This window comes from Lemur catta, chromosome 8, assembly GCF_020740605.2.
Source record: "Lemur catta isolate mLemCat1 chromosome 8, mLemCat1.pri, whole genome shotgun sequence".
Classification (NCBI taxonomy): Eukaryota; Metazoa; Chordata; class Mammalia; order Primates; family Lemuridae; genus Lemur; species Lemur catta.
In genome coordinates, this window is record NC_059135.1 from 13,805,205 (window position 1) to 13,823,285 (window position 18,081).

An 18,081-nucleotide genomic window follows, 5' to 3' on the forward strand; every position below is an offset into this window, starting at 1 on the left:
GAAATGCAAATAAAAACCACAATAAACATCATCTCACACCTATTAGGGTGATTATTACCAAAAAGACAAGAGATAACACAATTTGGTGAGGGTAGGGAGAAAAGGAACCCTTTGTACACTGTTGATGGGAATGTAAATTGGTGCAGCCATTACCAATTACCGGTAAACAGTATGGAGTAATTTTAATTACTCGAAAAAATTTTAGAAAACCCTCTACCATATGATCCAGCACTTCCACTTCTAAGTATATGTCCAAAGAGAAAGAAATCAGTAAGTCAAAGAGATAACTGCACTCTTACGTTCATTGCAGCATTATTCACAATAGCCAAGGTATGTAAACAACATAAGTGTCTCTCAGTGGATGAATGGATAAAGACATAGTGGTTTAAATATACATTGGAATATTATTCAGCCACAAAGAGAAGGAAATTCTGCCATTTTTTTGACAACATGGATGAACCTGAAGGACATTATGTTAAGTGAAATAAGCCAGGCACAGAAAGACAAATACTGCATGCCTTGCTCATATGTGGAATCTAAAAAGCTGAACTCATAAAAGCAGAGAGTAGAACAGTGGTTGCCAGGGTTTGGGGGATGGGAGATGTTGGTCAAAGGATATAAACTTTCAATTATAAGATAAACAAATTCTGGGTATCCAAAGTACATCACAGGTGCTGACCGATACATTAATTTGTGGTAATCATTATACAATGTATGTAAATATCAGATCATCACATTGTATACTTTGAATGTATTCCATCTTTATTTGATAATTAAATATTTTTAAATAAAATAAAAAAGAAGGGTAAGGGCTGAAAATGTAAAGAAATAAAGAAAAAGATCAAAGGCAGAGTTGGCAGTGTTAGGAAATCACCACATTACTACTTTGTAAAATAGACAGTGTTCAAAAATGCTTAAAAGTTTCAGAAAGACAAAAAAATACCTAACCTTAAGAGTTTGGTGCTGACAGTTGAGGAAGTTGACTGCGTGGAGGAGGCAGGGAATGTATGGGAACTCTATATTTCCTGCTTAATTTTGCTGTGAACCTAAAACAAATTTTAAAAAAAATAAAGTCCGTTTAAAAGGGGGAAAAGCAGTTTGGCTTGGGTAGAAGCCCAATTATAAACACAGAATGATGCAGTGGCTACCATGTTACTGTATGCAATTTAGTTCTTTTCTTGTAGTCCTAATGAGACCTAGTTTAAAAAGGGGGTTTTCAAGAAATCCAACAGCTTAAAAAAGAGATGGACGTAGAGGCAAAGCTCAAATTAAGAACTGCAATTAGCAAGTCAATTAAAGGTTTGAATATTGGCTTGTGTTGCCGTTGTTTTGCCAGACTTAGAGCTAGCAGGATCTGACACAAGCACGAGTTCTTTCTTTCTTTCTTTATTAATATTTTTTGATGGCTGTGCAAAAACCAATCTGGGTATGAGTCCCAGTGCCTGATTCCAGTACTAATACAACATCTAATAAGATGGATAAGATGTCAGAGGTAAATTGTACTAGTGTCCTTGTTTGGTTCCCTCAAAGCAGACCCTAAGACAACTCCGGGTCAGTAGTGCTTTGGGAAGGTGATCTCAGTACCAGTGGGGAAGCGAGGAAAAGTGAGAAGGGACAAAGAAAAGGCCAGTACACTTACTGGCCTTATGTAAATAAGCAGTTTTCCCCTAGGCACGGTCAGAGCTCAGTCTCACTGGGACCCCTGAGGAACCACAGAGTAGCTTCTCAGAATCCCCCCCTACCCCCCTCAGAGAGAAAAGCTGACTCCAGACCCTCATTGTTTGAGGGCTGCCCCAAGGTTAAGTTCCTGGGTCTTCCAGGCTTCCCTGAGCACACAAACAGAAGGGACACCTAAGCCCTTCTTTTATACTAGAGAAACCCCCTGGCAGAAATGCAGAGTGGCCCCTCTCCTTGAGGTGGGAAGGTGGCCCTGTGCCCATTGCAGCTGCCAGTGAACTCAGAAGGGCAGAGGACGTTGGGCGGGGAAAGAAGGAAAGAGAGAAGGAGGTTGGTCTCTGTTTATAAAAAAAAAAAAAACAGTAGATGCATCTTCTTAATTCCATAATGATGTCTTGATAGTTTTGATGTTTCCTTCCTTCCTCCGTCCCTTCCTGCCTCTCTCCCTTCCTTCCTTCCTCCGTCCTTTCCTCCTTCCATCCCACCCTCCCTTACTCCCTTCCTTCCATTAAGAAACAAAACCAAAAACATTGTTTTTCAGACTTCCCTGGAAAGGGCGCCTATGCATCCAAACTGGCTCACCACCACCTGGTGGCCACTTCTGGGATTGCAGGCAATGGGTTTTGGTCAATAACATCGGGGGCATAAATGATTTACATCTAATTTGTTTTCTTACAAAAAAAAATGCCACTGAAAAGTAAGATAAAAATAAAGGCTTTTGTCATGAGATGACATTTTGTGTAGTTCCAGGAAATTTTACTATTATTTTATAGCCTCTGTTTCCTAATGTGTAAAATGATACCACACAGGAAAGTGAAAGAATGGAAGAAAATGATCGCAGTACATTTAAAAAAAAAAACTCCTATCTTGATAAAAGTTAATTTTGATGGTGATGTAAAAACGATGCTGTGGTGAAGTTAAATATTTTATGGGTCCAGATTAAATGACACCACAGCAAATATGATGCTAACCTCTGAAAAAATTGAATAAATTCTTTTTTATTGTGGGACTCCTTGGAGCCTTTTCACTATGGATTGGGAATTTCCAAGGAGGGGATTTAGTTCCCAGCTGTTCCAAGCTTAACAGTGGCACCAATCAAATACTACTTAAACAAATGTTTTTTATCACTATTTGGGACTAACTGGCCTATATAATGCCTGAAATACATTTGAAGCAAATATTTTCTTTGCTTTATGTGAAGGTAAAAGATTCAAGTCCAAAACATGCATTTGACACTATTTTCACTTTTAATTTTGAGGGAGCAATAATTTTTTCAAGTAAAGAATATTTGTTTTCTCAAATTTTAATATTGCTTACATGTTTTGATTTTTATAACTTTTAGAAAGCATACAAATAAGATAAACAAACTGAAACTAGTTGATGAAGTGTTTTGATATGGCTTCTTCACTCAAGTTTAACCACACTTCCTCATCTCGCCAAACTATAAGACAGGAATATCTTCTTTTTTTCTGCACAATCTAACCACCCACACTGAGTTTGGAAAAACGAAAAACAGTAGGAGTTCTGTTTCTAAAAAGCAGTAGAATATACACTTTAGCTATGTCCTCACCTCTTTGATTTGAGGCTGTTTTAGGAAAGGTTTGGGGAAATGGGTTTTTGGTGACATAGATTGGGTCCCTTTTAGGTATGTGAAAATAGACCTAAATAAATTTGTCCTCCTTCCCTCCACTCACCAACACTTTTTATTACTAAAATAACAGGTTTTTAAAAAATGAAGCCATTGAGCTGTACACTTAAAAATGATCAAAATGGTAAATTTTGTATTACATATATTTTACCACAATTTTTTAAATTAAAGGGAAGGTCATAAGGGCAGAAATTTAAGAACACTTAATAAATCCCTAGATGCTAGAAAGCATCCAAATACATCCAATTTCATCCCCTTTCCTGCTATTGTAATTACTAACATCTTAGAGCATTTCCCTTATCATCTTTCTTCAGGAAAGAATGGTCTAATAATCTCTTATGCCAAATCAGAGAGATTGTCAATTACTAGGTTCACAGAGGCAAATACTTGTAAATATGCTGACTGATTCAATATTTCAGTCTATCCATCACGATTTAAGTATTCACTTTTAAAATGCCAAGAGGTTATTAATCATCCTGTCAATTACTAATAAAGGGGAATGAAGCTTGGTTTGATGTCTGTGCCTAAAAGCAGATCCTCTGATAGAGCAATAATTTATTTTAATGTCCAAAATCTGTGGTCATAAGGTTGACTGATTTATCACAGTGCCAGGAAATAACAAAGTCCTGTTTCAGGAAATACCCAGTCTGTCCTAGGAACTGTGAGAGTCTGCTTGGTGCAGTGCACTGGAGTTGGGCTTGGGGAAAGGCAAGAGCCTGGAAGATTCCCTAGCGGTGTAAAAAGAGAATGGGCCCAATTCAAATACACTGAATGGCCTGCATCTAATATCACTAAGGCCTTCTTAATGATCCAGAAAGACAGTACTAGAGTTGAAGATCAAACTAAACCCTAGGAAACCTTTTGTTTCAGTCATTCAAATAGACACCTGATTGTCTAAATAATAGTTGTTATTATTATTAACCATTGTTTAAAAAACTTTCCAGTTGTCCTCAAGCAAGTGCATGCAGATTTGTGAGGCCCTGGGGCTCACTTGGGCCTTACATAACCCATCAGTGGGGTTCTCTTTGAGAACTGTGCTTTTGCTAAGCTACTGCAATGACCAGTTGCAAAGAGCAGTGTATGGTCCACCTCATGAGTCATCAGACTTACACTCAGCATATATTTGATGTATTTTCTTTTGCCAATATCTAGCCCTTTCAACTTCAGTTCACAAAGATCTGTTAAGTTTGCACTTGAATAGTGCAGCTCTCCCTTGCAGGCAAACAAATAGATGCAGTTTTGTTTCAGACTGCTATCTTTGTTTATTTCTTTCTACACCATACAATAATAGGATACCTAATCTGAAATCAAAAACCAACTAGTGTCAATATTTTAGGGATAATTAAAATAGGAATTGAAAATTTACACACGTTTGAGGGGGCCAGGAAGGTAACACAAACAAGAGAAGGGACTGGGGCAATTCCAAGAGGGTGGAGGGAACTCTGCAAACTGATAAGTCTGCACCTCTTCCAAAGAAGAAGCTGATTCTCACGGGCTCTGGGAATTGTGGCCACGTGGCAACACTAGTGGATTGTTGACCCTCTTCTGATTCTTTCAGACAAGTTATAAATCTATATTTTAATGTGAACATTCTCAAGGTTTAAAAGGGCTAAATAAAACATAGCTGCAGGCCTGTGGGCTGCTAGTTTGTGACTTCAGGCTTAAAATATTCTAGGCATTGTGTTGTGCAGTGGAGATAATAAAAGAGCTGCAGGCTACAAGGGAAACAGATGCATGCAGGAGTTAAGGTGTTAGGTAAAGTGCTATCATAAAGGAAGGTTCAAGGTTGACAGGGGGCATAGAGGAATTAGGAATCCTCATAAGATCAAACTCTTGGCTCCTCTTGTCTTTGCAACATGTGTCAGACATTTATTAAAAACTTGAATTACAGTGTACAGGCCATGGCTCATGTCTACAACATTAGTACAGGAGTAAAGTATCCCAGTACAAGAAGCCTATAGTCACGTCCTGTTTCCTATTATAAGAGCATTCATCTTGGTAGCTGGCTGTTGACTTTTTTAAAGCACAGTAGACTTTCCTAAAGGTATAACACAGTGATTCTAGACCAGGGGTGATTTTACTGCCCAGATGACATTTGGCAATGTCTGGAGACATTTTTGGTTGTCATAACTGGGGTAGGAAGAAGATGCTACTAGCATCTAGAGGTTAGAGGCCAGGGATGTTGCTATGCATCCTATCGTGCACAAGACAGCCCCCAAAACAAGGAATTATTGGGCTCAAAATGTCAACAGGAGTGAGAGACCTTAGCCTAGAGGTTTATAATTATATTTCCTACAGCAAAATATTAGATATTCCAATTCTTTTTCTTTCTCTTTTTCTTTCTTTCTTTCTTTCTTTTTTTTTTTTGAGACAGAGTCTCACTCTGTCCTGAGTAGAGTGCAGTGATGTCATTGTAGCTCACAGCAACTTCAGACTCCTGGGCTCAAGTGATCCTCCCGCCTCAGCCCCCTGAGTAGCTGGGTCAATAGGTGCACATCACGACGCCTGGCTAATTTTTCTATTTTTAGTAGAAACAGGGTCTGGCTCTTGCTCAGACTGTAGATATTTCAATTCTATCTGCTTTCAGATGTACTGTGACTGAGAATTGTTTGTCTTTTCTTTCTTCAGCAGTGCCAGGCGAGCAGGGTCTCCTCTCTCTATTATGCAAAGACATTCTGCTTTCCTTTTGCTATTACTCCCAAACAAGCACACACAAAACCAACTCGCAGTTCTGCGGAACAAATAGGCTCCTGTTAACAGGATTCAGGCTCTATAAGAGGCAATTTACTATTATTATTATTACTTGATCAAGTTCTTTAGATCCCACCCTTCCTGCTCAAGTGACTTATCAAAATATTTCTTTCCAATAAATAACAGGCTTTCCCAAGAGGAATTCTGGTACATTACCTTTTCTTTAACTTTTACATTGTTGAAAATCTCTTTAATGTCTCTCTTTTTTTTTTTTTTTCTGAGAAAGAGTCTCCATCTGTCGCCTTGATTAGAGTGCAGTGGCATCATCATAGCTCACTGCATCCTTGAGGGATCAAGCGATCCTTTTGCCTCAGCCTCCCAAGTAGCTGGGAAGGCTAATTTTTCTATTTTTAGTAGAGACAGGATCTCGCTCTTGCTCAGGCTGGTCTCAAACTCCTGAGCTCAAGGGATCCTCCCGCCTCGGCCTCCCAGAGTGCTAGGATTACAGGCGTGAGCCTCTGCGCCTGGCCTTTTCCTTAACTTTTTACTGGTTGTTTCAACTGATCGTTGTAAACTTTGTAGTCTTATTTGACAGACAAAAACCTAGCACGCACTGTGGACCTTTGTACCAAAACTGTTATGAAATTCTAATTTTGTTATTTAGAAATGTAGGGATTTTAATACACAAAATGTAAGAATTGAAACAGCAACACATGCAAACACACATCAGACGAAAGCTAACAAATATGCTATTTTCTTCTGTTTCACGAAACAATGCAATGTTTTGTGAAGCTGGCCTAGTTTTTGTCAGTGCTCTTTGTCAATTTTTGACTAAGTGGAGGTTGTGTTAAAGGGGATGTGGGAAGGAAAGAGGAGCAGTGTGTGTGTGTGTGTGTGTGTGCGCGCGCGTGGTGTGGCCCGTAGGTGGATGGACGCTGGTGCTGAGAAGAGGAGGTGAGTCATGTTACTTTCGTGGCTGACAAGACTGAAAACATTAAGAAAACCCCTTCTGGATATATAGCTTATATAATTTTTTTTTAAGTATTCACACGTTGGAATTCAAATGAAAAGTCCAGAAATTCGGCTTGATCTAGGCTCAGAGAACTGGCCTGAAGGACAGCAATCCCTCCCTGATGCTCCTCCAGCTCTATTCCTGGTGTTGCTACCGTCACTCCTTACCTGGCTGTGGTTCTCCCTCAGTGAATACGGCTTATGTAAGTACAGATCAGATTCCTCTCTCCTTACCTGTGAAAATAGAAACCCACATAATTCCCTGTGTCTGTGTTAAACAGTACTGGGATGGGGCATATTGTCCTTATGTTAAACAATCAGCAAAACTGTCTTATTTACTTGCCTGAGGAAATACATACTTGCTCCTGGAAGATAAGATTAGAGGTTGTCAGAGGCTGCCTGGGAGTTACTGCTTAATGCTTATGGGAGTTTCTGTTTAGGGTAATGACAATGTTTTGGAAATAGTGGTGATGGTTGCACAACAATGTGAATGTAACTAATGCCATTGAATTGTACACTTAAAATTGGTCAGGCATGGTGGCTCACATCTATAATCCTAGCATTCTTGGAGGCCAAAGCGGGAGGATCCCTTGAGGTCAGGTCAAGACCAGCCTAAGCACGTTCCTATCGTCCCAGCTACTCAGGAGGCTGAGGCAGGAGGATCGCGTGAGCCCAGGAGTTTGACGTTACTGTGAGCTAGGCTGATGCCACGGCACTCTACTCAGGACAACAGAGTGAGACTCTGTCCCGCTCCCCCCCCAAATTGTATACTTAAAAATGGTTAAAACAAGCACCACATGTATTCACAATCAAATTGGTATTAATTGATGGACATTTATGTGCACATATGGTAGTAACATTCATTGGGGGTCAGACAGGTGGGAGCGGGGGAGGCGGAGAGTGGTGTTTCCACCTAATGGGTGCAGTGCCCACTGTCTAGGGGATGGATGGACATGCTTGTAGCTCTGACTCAGATGCGGCAAAGGCAATATATATAACCAAAACTTTTGTACCCCTGTAATATTCTGAAATAATATATATATATATGAAATTGGTTAAAATGGTAAATTTTATGTCATGTATATTTTACCACAATTTTTAAAAAGCCTGGAGGGCTTCTCTCTCCTTGCATCTTTCCTTTCCACCTCCTGCCACCTCTGCATGGCAGAGTTTAGGGAAAGGAGCACACAGATCTCCTGAACTCAAACGCTTTCGGGGGACCAGGCCAGTAACGTACATCAGTGAAACCAGCCAAGTGTTCCGCATTAGGGAGAAGCAGGGATTGGGGTGGACTGGAGAACGTGAGTCCTTTCTAACAGGCGCATTCACAACTCACCTCCTGACAACTGTTGCTGTACAGAAATGTGGGCCCGTGTTGCCAGATCTTCCCATTCTTCAAAAGACACCAGAAATTTTTCATTTCAAATCCTTGTGCAATCTAGAACTCCTCAGTGGTGCAGGTTTAGGTGGAGGCCATCTGTTTGTTCCTCCTGGTCTTCTGCCTGCTGACCTGACCCCAAGTTTGCTCACCCTCGATGATGGTCAGAGCCTGGAGAGGGTATTTTTCTAGACTTAATGTATAATCATCATAAAGGTTACCAAACAAGATGATGGGTAACTCCATATACCTACATTCATACACACGCACACATACATATTTCTTGTATATATATGCATGTATATCTTAAATTCTTATGTTCCCTAACCTTTGTTGATAAAATTGTCACTTAGGGTCTTGTTTCATTCCTTGTCCTTTCTGATCAGGAATCTATGACTGTTGTGTCACAAGTAAAGTGAAGGAAAGTATGAGATGTAGTCCACAAAGAGGCCAGTGGGAAGGAAAACTAAAAGGAGGAATATGGGGAGATGGCAGAAGGAAGAAAAAGAAGAGAGGAAGGAAAGGAGGGATTAAGTAAAAGGATAAATAAACAGCAGAAACAAGAGTAGAGCATTAACCTTACTTAAACTTTAGTGTGTGGTTGATTGCTCCCTGTTACGGGAGCTTGAGAATTTAGACTTATCGTCCTGTGTTTGCAGATGGGGAAGGTGACCTTTAGCTTTATGGTCCCACACTTGGTAGGTGAGCCACAGGGACATACACAGTTGGGTGTTTTACATTCTTATTATGACCAAATAAAGAGAAAAAAAGTCATCAAAAGAGAACTGCTTCTTAAATTTGAACATGTAGCAAAGTCGCCTAGAGAGCTTATAACTCAGATTGCTAGTCCCCAGCCCCTGGGTTTCCAGTTCAGCAGGTCTGGGTGAGGCCTGAAGATGGGCATCTATAACAAGTCCCCAGATGATGCTGATGAAGCTGGTCAGGCATGACCTTTGAGAACCACTGATCTAGAGCAGCACTGTCTGAGATGGTGCAAATGGTGTATACCTGCACCATCCCACGGGACAGCCACTAGCCATGTGTGTCTACTGAGCACTTTATCAAAATTAAAGGCTTTTGTGCTTCTAAAGACAGCATCAAAAAAATAGAAAAACATCCCACAGAATGGGGGAAAATATTTGCAAATCAGGTATTTGACAAGGGACTTGTATCTAGAATATATGAAGAGCTATTATCAACTCGATAATAAAAAGACAAATAAACCAATTTAAAAATAGGCAAAGGATTTGAATAGACATATCCTCAATGAAGGTATACAAATGTCCAATAAGCTCATGAAAACATTTTCACTATCACTAGTCTCATTTATCATTAAGAAAATGCAAATCAAGACCCACGATGAGATACCAGTTTTTACCCACTAGGATGGCTATAATAAAAAAGATGGACAATAACAAGTGTCGACAAAGATGTGGAGAAATTGGAGCCCTCATACATTGCTGGTGGGAATGTAAAAATGTTTCAGCCACTGTGGAAAATAGTTTGGCAGTTCCTTATAAAGTTAAACCTAGAGTTAGACCCAGCAGTTCACTCCTAGGTATATATCCAAGATCTACAAAGACAGACAGTAGATTAGTGGTTGCCAGGGGTTGGGAGTAAGGAAATCATGCTCATGGGTATGGGTTTCTTTATGAGGTGCTGAAAATGTTCTGGAATTAGTAGTGATGGTTGCACAACCTTGTGGCTATACTAAAAATCACTAAATTGTAAACTCTAAAAAGGTAAATTTTATAGTGCATGAATTATATCTCAACGACAACAAAAAAATAGGCCTTGGGGCACAGAGAGAGAGAAGGAATGAGGATGACATGGAGCCAGCAGAAAGAGCTTGGGGAAGAACGAGAGAAGGCAGTTCAAGGCATCTGCCTTGTTGCATGGGATATGGGAGAGATGGGTGGGTAAAGAGGATTTTTAGGAAGTTTCAAGTGTGTTTGGGATATACCCCCACCTCCTTTTACTACTTATTCTACAAACTCCAGAAATTATATATTTTTAAAGGATTGTGGAACTGGATTTGTGAGTATAGGGAATGTAGTACTGAACTGAGACTTATTTGGGTTTACACATTTATTCAGTCAACAAATGAGCATCCACAGAGTAGCAGGCCCTGTTCCGTGGACTCTGGGGTGCATGGTGGACAAGACAGGATGACATGCTGTTCTCCTGGAACTTACGATCTAGTGTTCTCTGTGTGGATCACAGAATGGGAAGCCCAGGCACAGACTTGATGAAAATGTGCATACATATGATAACTTCAAGTGCTTTTCTTTTTTAAATAATTTTTTCCCTTTTTTTCTTTATTTTTTTAATTTATTTATTACTATCCCTTATGAATATAGATAAGTGCTTTTAATAAAAAGAAGAAAAAAGAAGGTAGAGAAGACCCAAAAAGAGTGATAGGATTCTGAAGCCTCCATTTGTGGGTTCATGGGCACCTAAAGCTCATAGATTTAGACCCCAGATTTAGAATCCTGGGTAAGATAACCTCTAAATATCCCTTTTATTTAAGAAAATAATTCTGTAATTCATGGAACAGGTAAGAAAGATGTAAAAGTGACAAGCACTTTAAGTTAACCATAGGTAACATAAAATGTCAGTAATTTGGAACCTGCCAATTTGGAATTTGTGCTAATCCAAGGAGAAGTTTGGCTGAGAATTCATTTTTTATATTTATCAATAAAAAAAGGTTTTGCAAAATAAACAATGCTAAAGCCAAAGCACTTAACTAACTTCCTCAGTCAACTCACAGACATTTCCCAAGGGTCTGCTTGCCCATGGCATTGAGGGACACTTGCTGGATTCCGACGCTGGAAGCCACCTCGGCGATGATGTAATAACGACCTCAATCCCTGCATTGTACAGAGGAGGAAACTGATATTCAGAAGCTCAAGGGACTTGGCCAAGTTTCCACAGTTTGCTAGTCACAGAGCTGGGATTACAGTCCAGGTGCCCTAATTTCAGGTTCAATCAGAAGCATTCATTTAAAAATAATTGACATGTTAATGGAAGATTGTCTATTTACTAAACCAAGAACCTAAAGTGCCCTCTGAAACAATATATTACTTCTTACTTTTGCTTCTATCCATTAACAGTAATGAAAGAGCATTTTGTGTTGATTTCATTTATTCAGGTTCTCTATGAAATAATACATCACTTCTTAATTCTGTCTTAGCAGTTAGAAATTAACAATTGATTTTTTTCATTCACTCAGCACTGTACTTAGAACCATTAGGAATGGGAATATCATTTAGATGTAGCCTCTGACCTCAAAAGGATAAAGCTTCAGAGGAGAAAATAAGACATGTTCACAGATAATTATGATGTAGGGTAGATCTTGATGACATCATTAGAGGGCTACCTTTGTCACAAGGTTCCAGATGAGCCAAGTCATGTCTGTTTGGGAGAACTAGGAAAGCAGGAAAATACATTCTGACTTTACAAACCTTCAAAGAAATAATGTCTGGAGTTAATAAAAACCATTCAAGTCTTCAGACAACAAAAAATACATAAGCTACAAAGGAAAATCAGCAATTTCCTTAAAAGCACACAAACAATCTCTGTTTAATCACAGGGCACAGTTTTTTTAATTGGTTGCTGAGATTTTTAAAATTCTTAACCAATACTCTTGGCAAATATCTATAATTGCACCTAAGTTGACATTCATTATGTCTACACTTAGAATAAGGTTAAAACTCTGAAATTCAGTTTTCTCTAAACTGATACCTTTAGCTTTTGTATGAGTGTGTATATATATGTATATATATATTTTTTTTGTTTTTTGTTTTTTGTTTTTTTGAGACGGAGTCTCACTCTGTTGCCCGAGCTAGAGTGCTGTGGTGTCAGCCGAGCTCACAGCAACCTCAAACTCCTGGGCTCAAGGAATCCTCCAGCCTCAGCCTCCCGAATAGCTGGAACTACAGGCATGCACCTCCATGCCCGGCTAATTTTAGCTTTACTATTTTAAGTTGCAGTTGTAATTGTGCAAGGATCGGCTGAAATAACAGTAAGTGTTTTTAACGAGGCTTGATAATTTGTAATGGAACGAATGCTTCAAATGAAAACAAAATTCAGGTTTATTAAGTTATAATTTACATACAGTAAAATTTATATTTTGTAAATGCAGTTCTATGAGTTTTGATGAATGGAATGCTTTTCGCTATGATTCCCAGTTAGCTATTAGCTCACTAAAGAGCTGCAGAACTGCATAGAGAGCAGCAGGCTGGGCATCAGTAATGATAGAATGTGACATTTCTGCTTGTCCTGTGCACCGGGGCAGCAGAGTTCACCTCTCACATGAATAATCTCAACTATTTCTCCCATTCCCATAGAAAAGGTACTTTTATAATTCCCTACTTTACAGATGAGGAAACTCCAGCTTGGAGAGATGAACTTTTGGGCCAAGGTCACATGAGGTCACACACTCAGGAAGTGGCAGGCTCCCGAACTGGACTCTCCCTAGCTTGACTGCCCTGGGGGCAAATTTCGTCCCTTTCCTGGTCCGTCATTAACTCGTTCTGTGATTTGGGAAAACTGATTCATCCTTTCAGGGCTTTGTGTTTCTCGGCTGTATAACGAGAAAGTTGGACCAACTCTCTGTTCCCCAGATGCCCCTAATTCTCTACCGGAGCTGCACCATCCCAGTTCACAAGTGGAAATAAAACATTCTGAGCAGCGTAGCCCCAGGGCCAACAGTCTCAGAGAAACTGCCTGAGAAGTTAAAGAAACAAGTAGAAATGCCACGTCCACTTGGACTTAGCCCAGGCTTTCTCCACCCTGAGCAGCCGGTGCAGGAGACAAGCACAATGCCATCCAACAAAGTTCAGGAGGCTAAAGAAACACATGGTGACGAAGCACATTCGGCCTCAGTCCAGCAGAACAATGTGGCCACTGTCTTCCGTGCCGGCTTCTCGGGTCTCGTCACATCTTCGCAGACCACAGACAGAGACTCTAGTGGGCTGAGCTGCCCTCCTTCCCCTGGCTTGCGTCACATCACCCCATTCGCCTCCTCCTCCCACCACGCTCTCTCGGCAATGAAAGTCCATTATTGTCAGGTAGACCCAGAGGGAAGTGTAAACTGCGAATGCAGAGCTGGAATAATAAGTGGGCTTATTCTCTGCAGCAGTAAAGTGGGTCTGGGGACCTAGTTCCAAATTCTGACTCTGCCACCAAACGACTATGCCCACTGGGACGCTCCACCCATTAGCTAAAGTTCAGATTCTACATTTAGAAGATGAGATGAATGATAACTTCAGAATACTGTGAAGACCAAGAGAGAGAATGCACATAAATGCTCTTAGTGAATCCCAGAGCATGGCTTCCTGGTGTATTTTACTTAACAGCACTCGGAGTGAAGAACTCTATTTGCACAGTGTACTGGGGGGGGGCCAATCCAGATGGAGCTCTCAGTGCACGGGGGCTCCAAAGCCGCCTCTTGGTGACCCCCTGGGAGGAGGGATCAAAATTCATCACACTTGCAACATCTGTGTGTCAAGGCACACACCTCTTGAGAAGCTCTGTTGGAAACTTTCACCCAAAGGTATGAATGTAAGAACGATCATAGTGATGAGAATGAGTCATTTTACTTCCCTTCACTCAATTGCTGTAGGGGACACTGTCTAATCACTGAGGCTATAATATAATTTATAAAAATAATACAATGCCATATTTTTACCAATGGTGAAAGTAGGAATGCTTTTGGTTGCAAAAAAAAAAAAAAAAAAACCACAAAAACACCAGAAAACGAGACTGACCTTGGCTTTATTGTTCTTGCATAACAGGGAGACTTGAAGTAGACAGTTACTGGTATGGGTTTAGGATTTATTGATGCCAGGGCTTTGGACTGGTGTCTTCAGAATTCCTCTGGAATTGCCATTGTGGTTTGCAAGGTGACCGCAGTGAGCTCCAAAATGACATCATCACCCTGTTCAAAAGCCCCTAAACAGACTTACTTATAGCTCATTGGCCAGAGCGGGGTCACATGGGAACTCTTGGCTGAGAGGAAAACTCAGAAAACAACGATCCGAGAGGGGATTTTAAGGATTCAATTAGTATCAGACTAAAGCTGTGCAAAACATTTCTGGTCATAACTTAAAAAGAAAAGCAAGTCTTCATTTCCCAATGTTACCCAAACACCCTGACTTCCTATTATTAAAATATATAAACAAAATTTAAAAGCAGAGCATCTGCAATTTCTACCACACCTGCCAAACCTCTGCAGACATTTGGCAGCTTGATCTATAATGGTTTGCTCAGATTTCTCAAAATAGGAATATCCACTTTCCCTCCTGAAATTTCCAGGATTCTTTCAGATGCCCCAGGTCTGAAGTCCATGAGTCCCCTTGTAAACTGCCTCTTCCCCCCGGTATGTTGCTGCTACTCTTTGCACTAATGACTTCATATAGAGACTTCTACATTTACATCTCAACTCTTGGTGGGAAGTAGACTTTGAGATATGAGGTATTAATGTGTTTTACTATTTTAAAGTATAAGTTATTTTAAAATAATATCAAAACCAATACAAATGTTAAAATATATTTTAATGTGATCATAAACATGGGTTAATAAATCAAACAGTACTGGCTTATAATGAAAAGCAGCTGTCTTCTGCCTCACCCTCACTTCCCACTTCCAGAATCAATAATTTTCAACTCATTTAGCTTTTTCTTTATGTATTTATATCTATGTTTCTAAATTACATGCATAAACTGCCATTTTTCATTTTTGTCATTTGAGACATCATCTGCTGGCTCTCTGCAATGCAACCTGAGGATCTGAGCCCCTCACAGTCCTGCTCCTGTTTTTCTCTTCCGCCCATCATCTCCATAGAGTTATGTCACTTTCTTTTTTAATGGTTTTTAAATGTTCCTTTTTACATTGCGTTCTGTTCTTGTTTTACTGTTGCAAAATTTCCTCTTATCTCTCCAAAACTATAAATTACCATTCTCTGAAGTTTTTTCCTGGTGACTCCATGTCTCCATGTTTCTTGTTTGGTGTGTTCCCTCTGTTGAAGCCTTTCTTAAAATGTCTGGTGATTCTTGGATGTCTCATTACTGTTACTGAAAGCTGAGTGGCAGCTCTGAGTGAATAGACAGTTGCTCGTCAGTGGGAAAAGAAGCTTCACTGTGGTGGGGCAGATGGGGACCCACAAAGATTGAAACCTGGCAGGTCTTCTGTCTTGGGCTGGTCAGTTTCCCCACGGAGGAACTCTCCAACCTCCTCATGGAAGGATGTAAAACTGGCTGTCCAGAATCACAAGGAACCTAGTGTGGGAAGGGGACTATGGGATTTACCATCCTATAGGAAGATTTCCACTAAATCTTTTCTTTTTTTTTTTTTTGTTTGAGGCCAAATCTTGCGCTGGTACCTGGGCTAGAGTGCATCAGCCTAGCTCACAGCAACCTCAAACTTCCAGGCTCAAGTGATCCTCCTGCCTCAGTCTCCAGAGTAGCTGGGACTACAGGTGCTAATATTTTTCTATTTTTAGTAGAGATAGGGTCTCACTTTTGCTCAGGCTGGTCCACTAAATCTTTAAGGCACCTCTTCAACCCCATCCCCTTTGGTTGAGCCTTGTGTCCTAGAGCTCAGAGGTTCTCTAGAATTTCCAAGAACAAAGCTCTTGTACCTATTCAGGTAGGGGAGGGACATGCTGGAGGAGCTGGAGCAGGAAATCTGAGTCCAACTGCTACTTCAAGAGACTTCCCACTCCTCCCTCCAGACCTGGTCCTTTCCTCCAGCCTTCAGAGATAGGTGGTGTCTCCCACAGCTCAGCCTTTCTGAGATTCTGCAGCGGGAATCGGCTTACTTCTTACTGGCCTCCCCCTTCAACTCCCTCTGGCATTAAGTTTCTGCTTTTTCTGCTCTGCCAAGTCAGTTTCCATTTGTCCATCTGTTTTTCATTTTGCAAGATAGTGTTGACATCACTTTCTCCTCCTACTCCTCTCCTGTTCTCTTTGGGACTTTTTGATTTTTTCCATTTTTATTGCTTTATTTTCATCGCGTGGAGTTTCATGAAGGAATAAACATTAATGCAAGCATTCAATTTGTGAATTTAACTGACAGTAATGAATGTTTAATTTTGAGGTGTCCAATTTTAGCTGGGCATGTGCCCACCTATTTGTGTGTATATATGTATTTAGAGAGACAAAACAAAAAATATATTGATGTCTTAGGTGCGAGAAAGACTACTTTCCAGCTTCTCTTTCAGCGGGCTGCACCACCTAAGTTCAGGCCAATATGGCGAACATGGAAGTGATGTGTGCCACTTCTGAGCCTTGGCCTTAACATACAACTCTGTGCTTCTCTGGTCCTCTCCTGTTTTCCCCACGGAATGGAATGTGCAGGTGGCAGCAGGCAGCGTCAACTATGCATGCAAACAACACCCTAGGGATGGAACAAGATACAAGGAACTTGGGTCTTCGAATGAACCTGTAGAGCAGAGCCACCTGCCATCCTGGACCATTCACCTCTATATATTTTTTCTTTTTTTTTTTAATTTTTATTTTTTGATGTCTTTCTTCCCCCATATAATCACAGGAGTGTCTGCCATTCACCTCTAGACTATTATGTGAGAAAGAAATCAACTTCTTGGTCAGGGCTCTATATTTTGAGGTCTCTCTGCTGCTTACCCTGTACTTCAATGCAACCCTGTTCAATGGTTCCCAAAGTGAGTCCTTGGATAAGCTGCATTTCTACTGCCTGGAGGGATTTAAAAAAAATACAGAATCCCAGACCTCACTCTGAGATCTCGATTCAGTCAATCTGGGAGAAATCTTTTTCTTTTTCTACCTATATGTTTCTGATAATTGCCAAGATTATGAACCACTGACTTCATCCAACTTAGTATAAAATATTTTCTTTACATTCCTATGATTTTCTCTTTTCTCAGTCATTTTCTTTGAGTGTTCATATTATCTTCCTGACTCCTTGCTTAAAAATCAAATGTAAATGTTACTGTAAGCAGATAATTGTTTGTCTTTCCAGAATTTATTTACCCTGATTTTCCTTTAGGGAACCACTGATCCTCTATTCTCCATCCATGTGGTTCAGACGAAGCAGCCAGCCCCAGCTTTTGGGTGTACAATCAACCACACAACCCAGGCCAGGCAGCGTATTCCAACCTCTTGACTATACTGATGGGCTCAGGGAGGGACACAAGATCCAAGTCAGTGCAACAGGACCCAGTCGTCGGGAAAAGAAGCTATTCTTCCTCTGGGAGTGCTGACCTGCTGGGATGTGTGCTTGCAGTGGCTGATGGCCATCTTACCACCCTGAAGGAAGGAGTCTAAGAGTGAAGTTCACACAGTGGAGAGAAGAGAGGACAGATGGAACAAGACTGCATTCTGATGATTTCATTTGAGCATCTGGATCCATGCCTGAATCTCTAGACTTTTCAGCTATGCAACTCAATAAATTTCTTTTTTCAAGGAGAGTGCCCTATTATGTGTATATATACGTATATATATTCCATATGCATATATGTAGATATACATATTTATAATGTTACATTATAATTTTTTTTTTTTTTGAGACAGAGTCTTGCTCTGTTGCCTGGGCTACAGTGCCATGGCATCAGCCCAGCTCACAGCAACCTCAAACTCCTGGGGTCAAGTGATCCTCCTGCCTCAGCCTCCTGAGTAGCTGGGACTACAGGCCTGCG

General features: G+C 40.5%; 1 long non-coding RNA gene across 1 annotated transcript in view; it reads right to left on the bottom strand.

Moving 5' to 3' along the window:
• The window catches only part of LOC123643473, a 49,020-nt gene extending 34,566 nt beyond the window's left edge, over positions 1-14,454 (bottom strand). The window contains exons 1-4 of the long non-coding RNA XR_006736804.1: positions 14,177-14,454; positions 11,174-11,275; positions 8,364-8,576; positions 7,196-7,261 (exon numbers count right to left, since the gene is read on the bottom strand). This is a non-coding gene — a long non-coding RNA (uncharacterized LOC123643473). The remainder of the gene's footprint in view (positions 1-7,195; positions 7,262-8,363; positions 8,577-11,173; positions 11,276-14,176) is intronic.
• Between the last annotated feature and the right edge of the window lie 3,627 nt (positions 14,455-18,081).